We start from the raw sequence: 16,392 nt of genomic DNA on the forward strand, positions 1-16,392 counted from the left end.
CTTGGTGAATGAGCAGCCTGTGGAGCTGGACCCACCACAGAGCATAGGGTTGACAGAGGGCCTGGTGTGGAGCTGTTGATGTCTGGGATCTCTGTTTTCCTCTGTGCCACATACTGAGGCTGGCATCCGAGGGTGTAGTCCACTGCACAGGAGTCCTCTCCCCCAAGAACTGGGACCTCGCTAGCTGTCCTGTACCTGGCTTCTCCCCAGTCATTTGAGAAGGGTGGCATGGAGTTACAGTCAGTTGATCCAGGGAACACAGTTCATCTCCCACCCGGTGGGGCCAGTTCTGTGTTCTCAGGTCACAGCCATTGCGTGTGGCTGGGACAGACAGGAGGGACTCAACAGTCCCGTCATGATGTTGCTATAGCAGGTGTTGGTTGAGAGGATCGGTGGCAGATCGTGGAGGTCACACGACCGTCTTCCCAGGTCTCTAGTGTGCTGTCCTCCCTGCCACTGGGCCTTTACACACGCTGCCCTGTTTGCCTGGGATGCTTTTCCTCCTGTTATTCTTCAGATCTCACACAAAGGTTGCTTTTCTCTGAAAACCTTCTTTAACGCTTGTATAAATATATACTTAGTCTGGGTAAAATATCTTTAACTCATTTATGAGAAAACTAGAAGGATAAGGAAGAGAAAGCTGGATCTAGGAGGTATCCAGGAAGATATATGTGATATATATGCATGTGTGTGTGTGTGTGCATGTAAGTATATATAGTATGTATATGTACACATACATGTACTCTCATTTGTGTGTGTATATATGTGTACAAATACATACATATATTCACAGAAAATTGTGAAGAAAAGAATGTTGGGATAAGATGGCAAATTTAGATATAAAACTTGTTAAGGTTCTACAGAAAAATAACACTGTAACCTTTGGAATTATCTTTTAATACTTAGCAGAAATTACTTACAACTTACCAGTCTTTTATGAGTTCACATCCTAAATTTACAGAGTCTGGGACCTAATCAAAAGCAAATGGTAAGTCAAAAATCACCTACCCTATAGGCAGGTGCTGACTGTAGATGATGTTAAAGAGGCATGCTTTATTTCCTAGTTTGGGACTTTTTTTAAAAGTAGCATTATGTCCTGAGTGGCTAGCACAGTGCCTGGTGTAAAGTAGAAACAAGTGGCTATTTGGTGAATGAATGAACACATGGGAAGAAGATCACTTCCTCAGGCAGGCACAGCAAAATGAAAGTGAAGTCACTCAGTCGTGTCCAACTCTTTGCGACCCCATGAACTGTAGCCTACAGGCTCCTGTTGTCCATGGGATTCTCCAGGCAAGGGTACTAGAGTGGGTTGCCATTTCCTTCTCCAGGGGATCATCCCAACCCAGGGATCGAACCTGGGTCTCCCATATTGCAGGCAGACGCTTTACCATCTGAGCCACCAGGGAAGCCCTGGCAGACACAGGGCCAGGTGTTTAATCCAGGAGAGAGAAACAATGTCTGTGAGAAATTGTGCCTCTACCACCCCACTGGAGGAATTTGGGGTCAGAACGCACACCGTGTGCAGACCTGGGGGAGGCCAGTAGCGGGGCACTTGCCAAATCGGGTTTGGGGCAATAAAGGACAACAGGAATCCAGCAGTGAGGATGGGCGTTCAGAACCAGGGCGAGCTCAGGGATTAGGACATAGGAGGGAAGGGAAGGAACTGGTCCTTCTGACATCACTGACAGTGTGCGATTCGTTGTGGAGGTTTTCAGTCCCCACGGTCTGTCTCATGTCTGCCCCTCCCCTGGCCTGTTAGGTGGTCGTCTTTTTCCTTCTCCCAGAGGCCTGAGCATCACCGAAGGAGCAGTGGAGGAGGATGCACTTGGATTTGCATTTAGGCTCTGCCACTTATGGGCTGTGCGGGCCTTAGCAAGGCCTCCGTCGGCCTGTTTCCTCACTGGAACATTGGAGTGTAACCTGGGCAGATACCAAAGCTTCCAACACTCCAGACCTCAGGTTTTGCTATGTCCAAAGGTTCAAAGTTTGTTGGTTCTCGTCTTCACCACGTCTCTCAAAGAAGACTCAAAGGGGATCCATTTTATACCAAAGAGCAGCCCTTCTTAGGAACTCTTCTCTCTTCTCATTCCCTTCAGTCCCCAGCTCACCTGGCCTTGCAGGCACCCTAGGACCTCTCTCCTCCTCCCCTTAAACTCCCCCTATATGCTGTCCGGAAGACTTTTCTCCCCCCGCCCCTCTCAGTATTCCCTCATCTCTCCATATCCTGCCTCTCTTCCCTCTGATTCACTCAGTTTACATATAGAGACTGATGCACTCAGACCGTATAACGGCGGCTGGAGGGGAAGGCAGACAGGACCAAGTCATTCCTTAGCTGTTGTACAAGAAACTGAATAGCCTCAAGGTTTAAATAGCTCTTGCCCTTCATTCAGAAAGCAAAGCCCCGCAGAGGTGCTCAAGAGGTCTTATCTTGAGGTCAGGAGGATTCTTTTAAAGTGGTATGTGTCAAGTTTCTGGCAGTTAGTGGACCTCCAGTCAATGGCAATTCCTATTATTGTTACAGAGAAGGGAGCTCAGTGGGGACTTTGCAACAGCTGTGAGTGATGATGAAGGGGCAGTGAAGCTCCGCTGGGTGGGCTCTGGCGTTCTGTCTGAGTGAATACAAAACCCAGAGGGTGAGAAGTCACCCGCAGGGTCAGGCTTGAGGGAGAGCAGGGATGGTGCTCCAGCTGGAGACTGAGGTGGTGGGGGCCCCAGCTGCGGGAGCAGCCTGGCAGAGAGCTGTGGTGTAGTCGTGAGGTGGGAGGGTGTATTTTTCGAAGGTTCTCCGGATTCTAGAGCAGGCCACCCAGAGTCATTTGGGTCTGAGCCAGAATCAACCTGTCCTCCATGCCACTGGGATCTCCTTACCATGCAAGCCGACTTCCCTTCCCACCTGCCGCCCCCCGGCCCAGAGGTTCTGGGAGGAGTCAGGCGGCTTTGAGTCAGGGTGTCTGTCTGTGAAATTTGGAATCTGATCAGGTCTTGGGATGGAAATTGGATGGTGCTGTGGACCACCTGAAGACTCAATTTCCACAGGGGCCATTTTTAGGTGACATTCACGTGCTCCAAGCAAGAAAACGTTAAGTGAGGAGTGGAAGGAAATTCTATTTGACCTTGTTCTTTCTCTCTGTTTTTCTCCCTTTAGGAAAGGAAACATTTTTGTTTGCAGTTCAGATTAATTAAAAAGACAGCAAAGGAAAGAAGACAAAAGGACTCGCCCCACCCACCCTCACCCGCCCCAGTCCCGGCTCAACCCCTAAGGTTTTCTCATTGCTGGCCAGCAGAGGGCACTCTTCACCCACATACTGTGCTGACTTTTTTCTCTTGGTGGAGGCAGGAGTCTTGTTCGCTCATGTAAAAGTCAGTTCTGGAAAAGATTCACTTCCAACCCTTTCTGATACAACTCTATATTCTCACGGAGGGAACTTTCCTCTTTTAGAGCTACAACATCTGTCCTGTTATTTTAAAATCTGTCGGCTGTTGTCTGAGTATTTGAAGCCTCTTAAGAGGAAGATGTTTTTTTCCCAGCTTCTTAGAGCACAGATTCAGACAGAAATAGGGCAGAGTGGGCATGTGTTAGTCTCTTCAGTCGTGTCTGGCTCTCTGCAGCCCCATGGACCGGAGCTGCCCAGGCTCCTCTGTCCATGGGATTCTCCAGGCACAGAATGTTGCATTAGCACCAATTAATAAACCCTTGGCTCCGGATGAGCGTGCCTTGCCAGTCTCATGCCTTTCACACCCCCATGGTCCAGGCCCTTCCTCCCAGTGGTACAAAAATGATAGAGATGGTTACAAAAACCAGAGCATTCACAGGCCAGTCCTGGGAGGGAACAGCTTTGGGTCATGCAGAACGTTGTACTTTCCATGGGGACATTTTAATTCCTTCCACTGGATTCCCCACCCTCCGCAATCACACTTAATCCTATTGATGTGATTAATAGGTAACCCTTATCGCACTCTAACCAGTGCTGTTCTAAGAGCTCTTACAAATGTCCACTTGTTCAACTCTCTTAAAATCCCAAGAGGTGGTGGGACTGCTGGGCTTCTGAGGCTTTGTGAGGGTCGGACGCTTGCTGAGAGTCACTTGGCTGGTGAGGGAGGATCCAGATTGGACCCTGCACAGGTGCTGTCCAGACTTATTCTTTTGTTGAGTCCCAGTTGGATCCCAATACGGTGCAGACACAAGACACTGCAGTGCAGCTCTGGCTAATGTTAGTTTTGAACATGCTGTTATTTGCGTATTTGAAAGAAAAAGGGAGGAAGGAAAGGAAGGGAGGAAGCGGAGAGAGCCAGCCCTCAGGGAGCATGCATCCGAGAGTGGAGCCCTAAGGAGTCCCGAGTTCCACCAGGATGGGGGTGTAGGGGTGGGGGAGGTTGGTGGGTCTAGTTCCTCCTCCTCCTTCCCTTCAAGCAGAGCAACTCTGCTTTTACCAGGTTTATTATGTCTTGGGTTTTGAGTATAATCAGGTTTGGCACGGGTCCTACTGCTGAAAGAACAAAACAAGCCTCTGGTGCAGCAGCCTGTAGGTACAGGCATGCCCTGGGGCGTTATCCACCCGCGCCCTGGGGTCCCTTCCTCTTCCAGTTCCCTTTCCAGTGGCTCCCTCCCTCCTGCCTCCGTCCTGTGCCACACTCTTCCTTCCCTGGCTCCTGCCCAGCCTTCACATCACCAGCAGCTCAGCTCAGTTCTAGTTGAGACAAAGGCAAGGCTAGGAGGGTGAGAACCGCTGTCCGAGCTCAGCCTCCCCCTCTGCCGGCACACTGTGCACGCTCCCTGTGCCCCAGGCTCCTCAACCGTGAGATGAAATGTTACCGGAGCCTGCCCATCACCTTGTGCAGATTATACACGAGGACGGCTGTAAACATCAGCTGGCCCAAGTGTCAGAACTCGTGGCCCCTGGGCCACTGTGATGATCGTTACTGATACTGTGACAGCTGCCACCACCCTGTTTTTTCTCTTTCATTTTCCTCCCAGTGTTCTCAGGAGAGTTCATCCTCTCTTCAGCCTCCACTTCCTTCTCACCTGTTCACTCTTCCCAAGAGGTTGGGCAGCCAGCTGCCCCCACCCCCCCTCCCAGTGCTGCCCTGAAATAGCACCCCAGGTTGTCAGCCATCTCCTGACAGCCAGTCCTGCCCCCTGATGGTACTCCACTCTGAGTCAGCAACCTGAGCTGGGCATCTTCTTTGAGGAAGTTTGGGTATTGTTGGCCATTTTGCAGATGAGCGACCCCAGAAAGAGGCAGTGGGGAGATGTGCACAGAACTCAGAATCTGGGTAACAGACACAGCCAGGAAGGGTGATCTTGGGCTTCCAGTTCACTGTTACCTCCCAGGCTGTGATGGTTCTAGAACATTGGTGGCTACGTTGCCAAGGGATGTAGCAGGCGGCAGGTCCATTGTTGTTTTCGGTTGAGTGAAGAGATTTCCTTTGGGGAGAAGACAATAAAAAGGAAGGAACCGCCGTTGCACGCAGCACCGCAGGTGACTCTCGGCGCATTGCGCAGAGGGAAGGGAGCCAGGCGTAAACGGTGATGTGCCGTGTGAGCCCACTTACGTGATGTTTCGGAAAAGGCAAAATTATCGGAACAGAAGGCAGATCAATGGTTGCCAGGAACTGGGGTGGGAGGAGGGTTAGATCACAAAGGGGCTGCCTGAAGGACTCTGGGGGTGATGGAGCAGCTCTGTGTCTATGTGGTGGTGGGCATACACCTGCGAATGTTTGTCAGAACTCACATCTGCACGTCAAAGAGTGACTTTGTATGTAAAAGTGTATTTTTTAAAATGAGGCAGTGAAATAAAATGAAAGGCTGCAGAGCAGGAAGATAGAACACGCTGTCATCGCCCTATAGCATGGGGTCTGATCCCCATTTACTGGTGTGGAAACCGAGGCTCGGGCTCCTGAGAAATGGAGGGAAGATCTCTTTCTCTTTTTTTCCATCTATTCACCTTGGCCCCTCCAGGCCCCGGGTGCTGCTCTAGGAGCTGAGGATCAGGTCCTCAGGAGGATGGGATGGTTTCCACCCACACACAGCTCACAGTATAGAATTCTGAGAAACAGATGTGGAATAAGTAAGTCTAAGAAATGGTGGTGTGGAAGGGAGGGTCAGGGTGTAGGGCCAGACCAGGGTCAGGGAAAGTCCAGGCTTGTGGGGGTTGGTAGGAGGTGAGGGCCCAGCATCCCCACTGTGAGGCTTGGAGCAGAGAAGATAAGATGGGGAGGGGAGAGGGTGAGCTGTGGCCAGTGGGGGCTGACTGAGGGCGGCAGGGCTCTTTAAGCAAAGGAGGATTCACTCTGAGGGCCCTGGGAAGCTTTAGTAGGTTGAAGCAGGACTAGTCCCAAATCTGTCCATCTCCTAAGACCAGGCCTGGTCCACGCCCTGCACTTCCTGCCTTGCTGCTGGGTCTCAGGGTGGCAGGGACGCCTCCAGTTTGCGTGTGCTTCTTTTACAGTTAATCCACTCTGCTGGTGATTCATGCCTCTCTCATAGACTCCAGTGCTCAAATGCAATCTGCTACTAAGTTGCGTCTGGCGGAACCTGAGGGTGGGTGTAACTACACAGTGCTTAATAGCCAGTGTTGTCCTGGGCAGCCTTGGGAAGCCAGAAGTAACTTTGCATCCTTTGCTTTTGCTTCCCACTTGCTGAACCAGATCTGTGGATGTCTTGGTCACTCACTTGGTTGTTTCTTACGGTTTCTTCACCTCTCTCCCCAACTTGCTTGCAGTTTCCAGGTTTGCAGGATTCAGTCTCCCCAGCGCCTGGTAACCTGGGAGCACTCGGGAAGGATTTGTGGGATGAACGCGGGAGGAGGAGGCAGGAGGCAGGCAACTGTTCTCCGCTCTGTCATCACTCCTCCTCTCAGAAACCTGGTCTTCTTGTCCATCTTTACAAAGTCGCTGGCCCTGAGCTCTTGCTGCCCACCCTGTGTGTCAGTGCAACACGCCCGGAGACCAGCCAAGGGGGTGGAGGCCACCCGGGGCTCCTGGGAGCGGCACACATCATACCATCAGAGGACCGTGTCGTCTGGTGCAGCCTGTGCTGTTCTAGCCTCCCCACAGCCATGGTACCAGAGCAGCAGTGGTGCTTTTCAGGATTGCACATCTATTTTAATTTAAATTTATGTGTTTGTGTCAGAAGATTTCCTTGTTTTTCTTGGGAAGCATTCAGAGGCCAGTGTTGAACAAATTACCATCCTTTGCTCCAGAAGAAATATACTTTCCCCTAACATTCTGGGTTTCCAGGATCGAGAAGGAGAACTGATGTTGCTGCTGCTGATTGCAGGTGTGTGTCGGGTTGGGAGGTGAGCTGGTCATCCTGGGGCCACGGAGGAGTCTTGAGGGATCTCTTTCCACTGTGGAAGGCCAGGCTCACCTCGGTGTTTTCTTTTCCTCCCCCTTCAATTCTGCTCTGAGAGCCAAACTAATCCAAAATATTATCCTTACCTCCATGGGCCCTTCGAGTTTCAGAATCTGTGAAAGTCTACAGCAAGAATCCTTCTAATCCAACTCAATGGACATGAGTTTGAGAAAACTCTGGGAAATAGAGGACTGCCAATGGTGACTGAAGCCATAAAATTAAAAGACATTTGCTCCTTGGAAGAAAAGCTATGACCAACCTAGACAGCATATTAAAAAGCAGAGACATTACTTTGTCAACAAAGGTCCATGCAGTCAAAGCTATGGTTTTTCCAGTGGTCATGATGGGTGTGAGAGTTGGACCATAAAGAAAGCTGAGCCCTGAAGAATTGATGCTTTTAAACTGTGGTGTTGGAGAAGACTCTTGAGAGTCCCGTGGATTACAAGGAGATCAGAGTAGTCAATCTTCAAGGAAATCAGTCCTGAATATTCATTGGAAGGACTGATGCTGAAGCTGAAGCTCTAGTACTTGGCCACCTGATGTGAAGAACTGACTCATTGGAAAAGACCCTGATGCTGGGAAAGATTGAAGGCAGGAGGAGAAGGGGACGACAGAGGATGAGATGGTTGGGTGGCATCCCCGACTCGAAGGACATGAGTTTGAGTAAACTCCGGGAGTTGGTGATGGACAGGGAAGCCTGGCGTGCTGTAGTCCATGGGTTCGCAAAGAGTCAGACACAAGTTAGCGACTGAACAACAACAAGGGTGAGAATATTCACTTGGTTGTAGTTCAATGCTGGCAGTTGAACTAATGCAAAGTACACCAAGGGATAAAAAAATTCTACAATCAATGTTAGTGTTTTCCTTATTTTTTTAATATATGAGTTTATTTATATATTTTTAAAATATATGAGTTTATTCAAAGATGTAACTTCATACCACACTTTTTAATTTAATATTTTAATATAAACACTTCTTCATGACATTGGCAAATTAGAAAGTTTTAGTTAAGGGGCCCATCCCCTCTCTCCATACTTGTAACATGCTCACCTACCCGTCATGAGTGAGTCTACGCACTTACTGTCTACCCATCTTGGGTTGAGGACCTCCTCAGTGAGGATGAGTTGCTGCTGTTGTTCAGTCACTCAGCCGTGTCTGACTCTTTGTGACCCCATGGACTGCAGCACACCGGGCCTCCCTGTCCCTCACCATCTCCCAGAGTTTACCCAAGTTCATGTCCATTGAATCAGTGATGCTATCCAACCATCTCATCCTCTGCTGCCCTCTTCTCCTCCTGTCCTCAGTCTTTCCCAGCATCAGGATCTTTTCCAATCAGGATGGGTTAGGTTCTAGGAAAATACAACTCCCTGCCCAGAGAGAGTTGTGATTATACAATGGAGCAGAGCAGAAATAAACAGAGGAAGATACCAGACGGTGGGGTCTATGGGCAGAGTATTCAGAGCTGCAGTGGAGGTCCAGTCTCTTGTGGCTGTTCCACGTCGCGGAAGACTACCTGCGTCATGGGGACTGAATTTCAACACCAAACTGGGAGTCTTCCTATGGGAAAGGCAGCTCAGTGGGTGCTCAAAACGTGGCCCCTCCCGTGTAGGCTTAACTGAGGGCCGCATATTAACTGGGACAGTCAGGCTGAGAACGAGTCACTGAATCTGACCTGGCTTGCTGAGCCTGCCGAGGAGGGCTGGGCTGCAAGCGCAGGATTCTCTGACACTGGAAGTTAGGTGGTTTTTGGAACATCCCAGCCACTGTTGGAGGCAGAGGGACGTTTTCAGAGGGGCTTCTTTCCACAGACCACGTGACCTTGTTGTTGTTTAGTCACTAAGCCACGTCTGAGTCTTTGCAACGCTATGGGCTGTAGCCTGCCAGGCTCCCTATCCATAGGATTTCCTGGGCAAGAATACTGGAGTGGGTTTGCCATTTCCTTCTTGAGCCCACTCTTAGTTTTCCAGTCTCTAAATGAGGGTGGTAGATTAGCTGGTTCTCTGAGGATCCTTCCAGCTCTTACCTATTTGAGTTTTAGGCACATTATCTGAAAATAAACAATTAAATAGACACTTAATTAAAATGAGCAGGTTTGAAACAGTACAGGCTTATGAGTTCTGGTGAAACACATGGGTAGGTTTTGTTTTGTTTTGTTTTGTTTTTTCTCTCTCCAACAGCTAGTTCTGATGAATTGCTAAGGAAGCTGTGAGAAGCACAGAACAGCCCCAGAGATGGTGTTTCTCGGTGGCCCCTACCTGTAGCTCTGGCCATCTGGTTTGCAGGGAAGCTTTGTCAGCTTTTTACTCTGGTGATGGGAAGTGAACTTGCTGCCACATATCTCATGCTCCAAAGGCTGAAATGGCCCATTAAGGAAGATTTACCCTGGTCTCACCCTCCAGTGTTAACTTGTGAGCAGGCCATAGTTTAAATAACACATGACCATCAACAGCTGTGGGGAAAACCAGCCGTGTGGATGTCAGCATGCATTTCCAAGACACCGGTTACGTGTCTCAGTCCAGAAGTTTGCTCTAATGCTAATGTCTCCAGAGTTGGACCCATACCAGGAGGATAGGGAGGGATAATGATGATGATGTTGGCCTTGCTCTTTGGTGACTGTGCTGGTGTGACTTACCCATCTGTTCATCAGGCATCCCTGGGGCCAGTGTTCGTGTGACACAGTAGGGGGCTTGATAGTGAATCATCTCAAAGCTCAAAAGCAATGCATCACCCTCCATAGGAAGTGCTAGCAGGCATACAGCTTTGCAAGGAGGTGGCCTGGGTTATGTGAATGTCAGGCTGAGCAGTGCAGGGGGCAAGAGTGCTACATTCTGACTGATGTGGTTTGAAGCCTGGCATCATCGATGCTTCCTGGCTGTGTGATCTGGGGCAAGTTACTTGAGCTCTCTGTGCCTCTGATTCCCCATCTATAAATCTGAAAAATAATCTTGTGTTGTCAGCATTAAATAGGCGATCGCATGTTAGGTTCTTATCGCCTGATTGATGACTTCTGTTGGAGGTGGTGGTGGACTAGCATGGTGTCAAGTTCAGAACACCTAGTGTGTATTGTGTGCCTCACATGCAGCCACTACAGTACATGACAGACGCTGTTCCTAGCTCCCCTGAGTACATCAGCTCAGCTAGAAAATGTGAGTATTCATGTCAACTCAGGAGGGTACTATTATTATCATTTCACTGATGAACAAACAGAGAGGTGAGTAACTTGCCTAAAGTCACAGAGCCAGTGAGTGGTAGATAAGTGATTTGAAACCCAGGCAGCTGGCTCTAGAGTTCTTGTTCTTAACCACTACTCTATACAGTCTCCATGAAATAATAAGAGCTGTTCAGAGCGCTTCCCATAGGTCAGGAAACATTCCAGGCATTTTCTATAGATTGATTCATTTAATCTTCACAAAAAACCCTCTGAAGCGGTTGCTATTTTTCTACCAATTTTATAGTGAGGAAACTGCTAGAAAGGGGTGAGAATGTGGCTGAGTGGAGTTCACATTTCACATCCTCATGAGCTGGGTGATGTAAGACAGAGAGGCTGATGTCTATGACCTGCGGGCTAAGAAGGAATTGATGATAAGAATCGCCTGGAGACCTGGCAGGGTGAGACCTTCTCAGAAGGTGGTGGTTTAATTATTAGTGAGAGGGCTTTACTCACAGACCCCAGCTTTGTTCTTGTCTCCTGGTAGCTGGGGCAGGGCGGTGAGCTCCTGGCTTCTTAGGGGGAAGAGGAATTTAAAGAAGTGTCCCCACCCCCAGCGTGGGCCTGCTGTGGACTAGGGCACAGCTTGGCCCCACCACAGAGGCTGTGCTGGGCCCTGAAGGTGACAGTTCTGCCCTTGGGGAAGTGAATACACTGTGAACCTGTCCCAGCCACCTGGGGGCAAGCTGTCTAATAAGCCTGGGTCTCAGTCTCCTTGGGCTTCCCTGGTGGCTCAGAGGGTAAAGCGTCTGCCTGCAATGCGGCAGACCTGGGTTCGATCCCTGGGTCGGAAAGATCCCCTGGAGAAGGAAATGGCAACCCACTCCAGTACTCTTGCCTGGAGAATCCCATGGACGAAGGAGCCTGGTAGGCTACAGTCCACGGGGTCACAAAGAGTCGGACACGACTGAGTGACTTCACTTTCACTTCAGTCTCCTTCGATGCAAAACCAAGTGTGTCTGGGATCAAAGCATGTGATTAAAAGCACCCAATGCAGAAACTTTATATTTTCACCATGTGGAATAAGCAAGTCTTGTGGCCTTTATTTTACACACTGAACCTGTGGAACTTTGCAAGACACCTTCTCAGCAGCCAGTCCCTCTTGTCAGCTATGTGAGCTGTGCTGTTTCTCCCTCCAAAACAACAGTGGGAGCTATATTCTGGTTGTTGAGCCCAAGTTTGTGGGTTTTTTTTTTTCTTTTTTGGTCTAAGTAATTATTGTAAGCATGAAGTTCTGGGTCATTGTAAGGTTCTTGGAAAATGCTGCCAAAGTATCCTGTGGAAACATTATACCAATTTATTCATTCATCATTGTGAAGCAAAATGTCTGCTTCTCTGCATTCTTGCCCAAACTGGATAGGACGATGTCAGATCTGCCAATTTGAAAGGCAAATGTGCTCTTTATTTAGATTTCCATTTTGATAGTTACTAAGGAGGGTAACATCTGCTGGATCATCGAAAAAGCAAGAGAGTTCCAGAAAAACATCTATTTCTGATTTATTGACTATGCCAAAGCCTTTGACTGTGTGGATCACAATAAACTGGAAAATTCTGAAAGAAATGGGAATACCAGACCACCTGACCTGCCTCTTGAGAAGTCTGTATGCAGGTCAGGAAGCAACAGTTAGAACTGGACATGGAACAACAGACTGGTTCCAAATAGGAATAGGTGTATGTCAAGGCTGCATATTGTCACCCTGCTTATTTAACTTCTATGCAGAGTACATCATGAGAAACGCTGGGCTGGAAGAAGCACAAGCTGGAATCAAGATTGCCAGGAGAAATATCAATAACCTCAGATAAGCAGATGACACCACCCTTATGGCAGAAAGTGAAGAGGAACTAAAAAGCCTCTTGATGAAAGTGAAAGAGGAGAGTGGAAAAATTGGCTCAAAGCTCAACATTCAGAAAACGAAGATCATGGCATCTGGTCCCATCACTTCATGGGAAATAGATGGGGAAACAGTGTCAGACTTTATTTTTTGGGGCTCCAAAATCACTGCTGATGGTGACTGCAGCCATGAAATGAAAAGACTCTTAACTCCTTGGAAGGAAAGTTATGACCAACCTAGATAGTATATTGAAAAGCAGAGACATTACTTTGCCAACAAAGGTCCATCTAGTCAAGGCTATGGTTTTTCCAGTAGTCATGTATGGATGTGAGAGTTGGACTGTGAAGAAAGCTGAGCACCAAATAATTGATGCTTTTGAACTGTGGTGTTGGAGAAGACTCTTGAGAGTCTCTTGGACTGCAAGGAGATCCAACCAGTCCATCCTAAAGGAGATCAGTCCTGGGTGTTCATTGGAAGGACTGATGCTGAGGCTGAAACTCCAGTACTTTGGCCACCTCATATGAAGAGTTGACTCACTGGAGAAGACCCTGATGCTGGGAGGGATTGGGGGCAGGAGGAGAAGGGGACGACAGAGGATGAGATGGCTGGATGGCATCACCGACTCGATGAACATGAGTTTGGGTAAACTCTGGGAGTTGGTGATGGACAGGGAGGCCTGGCGAGCTGCGATTCATGGGGTCGCAAAGAGTCGGACACGACTAAGCTGAACTGAAGGAGGGTAAACATTTTTTTGTTGTTTATTGGCTGTGTGGATTTCTTCTTTGGTGAACTGTCTATGTTATGGCAAAACATTTTAGTGTTCTTTTATTAAAACTATTTTCTGATTACAGAATTCACTTATGCATATCCTAAAAGTTCCGATAGTGTAGGAATGTGTAGCATTGCAAGTGCAGGTTCCCGGAATCAAACCTAACCCCAAGAAATGACCACAAATGACAGTGTGAACCTTATGTTTCTTGTGATTTTCTAGACATTTCTGAATGCCCTCATTTCACCTTAAAGATTTCCAAAGGTTCACACGTGGCTTTTGCATCTTAAAAAGGTCTTTTGCTGAGTGGCATTTTTATTGAATAAAAGTAGCAGATTTATTTTGATAAATTGATTTTTTCTGAGAAGCCACGCAGCCTAGTGGAGGGGAGCATACTGAATTTGGGGTCCCCACTGACTGCTCTCATGTCTCCTTGTGCTCAGCTGGGTGTGTGCAGTCTGTGGGCCTGTCCAGCCCTGGGATCAGTGCCCATGAGCTGCCCAGAGGAGCACTTTCTGTTTTGAATGTCAGGCTGCTGATCTGTCAAGGTGGCAGCAAGAGGATGAGGGCTCCTGACCTCTCTCAGCATCAGCACCGGGCCAGTGCATGGTGAAGTAGTTGACAGTAGTCATGGGTAACAGCCAGCATCACCCCCGCATGGCCTTTACATGCTCCAGTCTGCTTAGACCTCACAGCAACTCTGTGCAGCGTAAAATCTAATATTATCCCTGGTTTTCACACATAAGACAGGTTCCTAGAGACCACATCATTTGCTGAGGATCCCCAGAAAGCAAGGGCCAGAGAGCCAGAACTCAGACCTAGCCCTGCCAAGCACTGAAGCCCCTCGGGAGGTTAGCCACCTGCTCTGCAGCTCTGGATAGCCTCATGAATCCCACCTCCCTGTCCACCTTCATACATATTAGTCTGATCCAGATGTATCCAGGGACCTGAGGAAACCCCAGGAGGTTATCATTTTAGTAAAGTCTTGAGCAAGTTGGAAGCAGGTAGAAAGATGAACTCAGGAGCTGCATCCCTGAATCAGGGCTCCGGAGCAAAGATGGGGAGAGCACCTGTGCCTGGGTGGCAGGATGCGGTTGTCATGGCAGCAGCTGTGGCAACGCTGATGCAAGTGCTGGCCCTGTTCCCATTGGAGACCAGCTGGTGAGCTGGAAGATGAGGTGCCCAAGAGAATGGGCCGGACCATCTTTGATAGAAATAATTGATAAATAGCACATAACTGATCAACATGATTAATTTTTCTCTCCCAGTTTATGGCTTTTGTGGATTAGGTGGCCAGAAAATTCTTTTTTTTTTTTTTTTTTTTGTCAGAAAATTCTTAGGCAGTTTGGCGGGACTCTGGCTGAGAGCAGGCATCCTGGAATCAGGCTGTCTGGCCCTGACCTCTAACTCTGGGGCATTTCCAAGGCTAGATTCTCAGTGCCTCAGCCTTCTCTTCTGTTATGGCTCTTATTTCTGTTAGAGCCCCCATGAAAATGAAATGAATTAAGCCACAGAAAAGGCACAGCAGCAGTATTACTATTCTTATTAAAGTAGTAATAATAGTTCCCACTTTTACTCAGAATTCCCTTCCTCTGAGTAATTCTCTTACTCAGAATTCTCCCCTCTTACTCAGAATTTTGGGGGTGGCTTGCTGTTTGTCATAGTGATGAAATTATCTCAGTTTGAACGGTGCCCTTAGCATCACCTTTCCCTTTTCTGCGCATAATGCTGCAACAAGTCTGATGTGGTGCCACCCCCCGCCATATTTCACTGACGTTTGGGAATAAACATGTTTTAATGTGTGGCCCCAGTCACTGCCAAAAACAGCATTTATGGAGCTTCTAATTACCTTGGAGACTGTGGTAGGTCCTATATTAGAGAGTCAATAAACTGCTTTAAGTGATGCTGGCTAATTTAAGAATTTTGGGGTGTTTTTGGAGTTGGAATCAACAGAACATTTGTTAGAGATGCTCAATTCTGAAGACTAATTTTAAAGGTCGCGATTTTCAATTTGGAAAATTGGACCACCTACATACTGATTTATTAGCATCTGATCAATATATTACTAAAAAAAAAAAACTGTGAGGACTTCCTTTTGCTCTTCTCTAGGCAAAAAGCCCTTGTGGAGCCTCTGTCAGAGAGGAACTGGTAAACTATGGTGTCTGTAAATATAATTTTTGAGCTGGAGCTTTCCAAGATTTGAAAAACATGAATTTATCCCCCTCCTTTTTGTTTCTGGTTTGTGTATAGCTAATTAGAACAATTCTAAAGGCTTTTCTTAATTTTGTTAAGACAAAAATTGGATAGTTCAAGGTGATTTTTTAAAACATGTCTTCTAAGGATTATTTGATCCAAATCCATTTAAAACATTAAGAAAATTCAGCCATTAACTTTTTTTTTTTTTTTTAGAATGTTAACATTTTACTCCATTTGTTTTTTTTCATTCTCTCTCACCATCCTAAAGAGAGGAGGGATTGATGCTTAGATATTCTTTATCTATTGGCTGCACTTGGCTTTTTTTCTGTGCCTGGGCTTTCTCTAGTTGCCGTGAGTAGGGGCTACTCTCTAATTGCAGTGCGATGGCTTCTCTCGTTGCAGAGCCCAAGGCTCTCGGGCTTCAGTAGTGACAGCTTGCGGGCCCTAGAGCTCGGGCTCAGTAGTTGTGTTGCATGGGCTTAGTTGCTCTGCGCCACATGGGATCTTAACCAGTCCAGGGATTGAACCGCGGTCCCCTGCATTGGTAGGCGGATTCTTATCCACTGTACCACCAGGGAAGTCCAACCACTAACTTTTTCAAGCTGCAACTATTTTTTTAATCAAAGCATAATGTGCACACAGTAAAGTGTACCAGTTTGAATGGATTTTTACTTGCAGATGTAGAAAAACTGGTAAGACTAATCTCTGATTATTTATTATTATTATTTAAGATTAATTGCATTTCACATAAAGAGGAACCAACCCTGTAACACTGGCTCTGGGTCTGGTACGTAGTAAGCATTTTAGTTCCCATCTCCTTTACTCTGTTGTCACTGATTCTGCAGTGGTTTTAACGTCCGTGTCTCTGTGCAGGTTTTCTGGAGCCAGGTTGCCTGGGTTTGAATCCTAGCTCTGCCTCTCCTAGTTGTGTGATTTGGGGCAAGTCACTTAACCTCTCTGAGCTTCGTTTTCCTCATCTATGAAGTGGGAATAATAGCAATGCCTACTTGTAAAATCGTTTTGAGGACTAAATG

General features: G+C 47.7%; 1 protein-coding gene across 8 annotated transcripts in view; it reads left to right on the forward strand.

Annotated features, from left to right (window-relative positions):
* ARHGEF3 (Rho guanine nucleotide exchange factor 3) overlaps positions 1 to 16,392 on the forward strand; it is a 314,253-nt gene that overhangs the window by 72,691 nt on the left and 225,170 nt on the right. The gene's annotated exons all lie outside the window — the stretch shown is intronic.

The sequence above is a fragment of the Bubalus bubalis genome, chromosome 21, assembly GCF_019923935.1.
Source record: "Bubalus bubalis isolate 160015118507 breed Murrah chromosome 21, NDDB_SH_1, whole genome shotgun sequence".
NCBI classification, from domain to species: domain Eukaryota; kingdom Metazoa; phylum Chordata; class Mammalia; order Artiodactyla; family Bovidae; genus Bubalus; species Bubalus bubalis.